The sequence below is a fragment of the Lipotes vexillifer genome, unplaced genomic scaffold (genome assembly GCF_000442215.2).
Source record: "Lipotes vexillifer unplaced genomic scaffold, Lipotes_vexillifer_v1.1 scaffold677, whole genome shotgun sequence".
Taxonomy (NCBI): Eukaryota; Metazoa; Chordata; class Mammalia; order Artiodactyla; family Lipotidae; genus Lipotes; species Lipotes vexillifer.
Window position 1 is genome coordinate 1,082,195 of NW_006795070.1, and position 1,993 is coordinate 1,084,187.

Below are 1,993 nucleotides of genomic sequence, written 5' to 3' on the forward strand. Positions count from 1 at the left end.
AACCATACCCTTTTTAAGGGGAAAATATTTTTCAAAAAGCCAATGACTTATGGTAAATGCAAACATGTAAAATATTTTGCTATGAAGCATCTGGTTTGAATCCAGGGCAGGTTAGCAATCATTAGACATGGGTTCATTTGAGTGACTGCCTTTGTACCTAGTAAAAGTACACCTCTGACATAGAAATTTCATACAACTCTGTGCTTGAAAAGCAACTTCTTACCAATCATCTACTGATTCCCTTCTACCACTTAATTCCGGACTCTGCTCAAATCCAACTTTCGCTATGAAAACTTCTCTTTATTCACTGAGCTGGAGAGAGGTTAGCCGCTGCCCGGGACCACTCCCGTGGAACTTTATTAAACACCCTTTCTCCTGCACCCCATATGAGTTAATGAACATGATTCCTCTTTGCTTCTCCCTTTTCACCCCAGAACAGAACACGCTGCGGCCAGAGCCGCAGGGCTGGGATAGCTCTTTTACACAGCTCTTTGATGTTCTACATGGAATGGGCTTACTGTTGCAGTGGACACTTCGGGGCTGAAAATAGCAGAAACTGGATCTACCTACTGTAAGCCAAAAGGGAAATTCTTGGGGGAAAAAGTGGGCTTTCTAACAGGATCATGGGGCCGCCCAAGGAACATGCTTGGCAACACAGGGACCAAGGCAGCAGGAACTGCTTAACAGCCTGCTTGATGATGGTCCAGCTCCCACTGTTTTCAGACTTTGCCTCACTCTGCTCCTAATTTCAGTTCCAGGAAGAAAGCTTTATACTGGTTTATTCTGAGCCACCAGCGCTCCTACTTCCTTATCATAAGGAGCACAAAGCACTTGAACCGTTCCATCTCATGTTAGAGGGGAATTTACCCAACTAGAAATAAGGGCGCTCTTGGAGAAAGATGAGGAGCTGTTTACCAGGCAAGCGTAAGTATCAGCCAAGAATCACCATGCATTTACTGAAGACAGTGGCATAGGAGCCTCTGGAAATCTCTTAGGAGACCTGCTGCAAAAAGAGGCAAAGTAATAAAGAAGAAAGAGCACGGGCATTGGAGTCAGAACCACTTTGATTTGCTACTTACCATCTGCGCGATGGGTCCTTTCTGAGCTTCCATTTCCACATCTGCAAAATAGATTTACCTCTTGAGGTTATCATGGGGATTGCGTTAGATAATATGTGAAGGTAGCTTCCTTGGTAACTGACATTCAGTGGGCATTCTTAGTACTACTAGTTTCATTTGTTTTGGTCTATGGGGAGCATTGTTGCCCAGCATTTCTAAAGATAACTCTGAAGCTTTGCGCTTGCTCTTACGCAAGTGTTTTCTCTTTAGAAAACGTCAACTACTTTATGATATTAACAGACCCCCATCTCCCTCTAAAGTCATGGGTGCTTTCAGTAAGTAATGCTTTGTCATGCTCTTTTCCTAACTCTTCCATTTAACTATTGCATCTTACATTTTGTTGCTTTAAAAAAAACTTTGTTGTGTATTTTCTTTATATTTTTGTTTAATATTTAACTCAGTTCCACCATCACTGCCACACCCCTCACCTTCCCCACCATATATCTGCTCTTCTAGGCACCCCCTGTCAGTAAAGAGCATCATCCTCTATCCAACTGTTCACTAGGACTTTGTCATTTTCTTAGTTATCCTTGACATCTTTCTCTCACCATCGTGCCCCAGAGTCTCAATCACCCAGTTTTGTGGATTCTGTCTCTCAAATATTTCTTGATCCATCAACTTCTTTCCAGATATACCACCAGCAGCCAAGCCACCGTTGTTTCTGAATCCTCTCTTCTTTGTTAGCTTCATCTAGTACTTTTTCCTGATGCTCACATGCTGCATCTTGTTGCCTGGAAAGCTGACCTTCCCATCTTCCCACATCAGAGACTACAAGCTTACAGTTGCCTCTGCCTTCAGCTACCTCCTGTTCACACTTGTTTCCCAGCTTAGATGTTAGTTTCTCAGAAAAGCCCTGCCTAATCCCACTGTCCAAA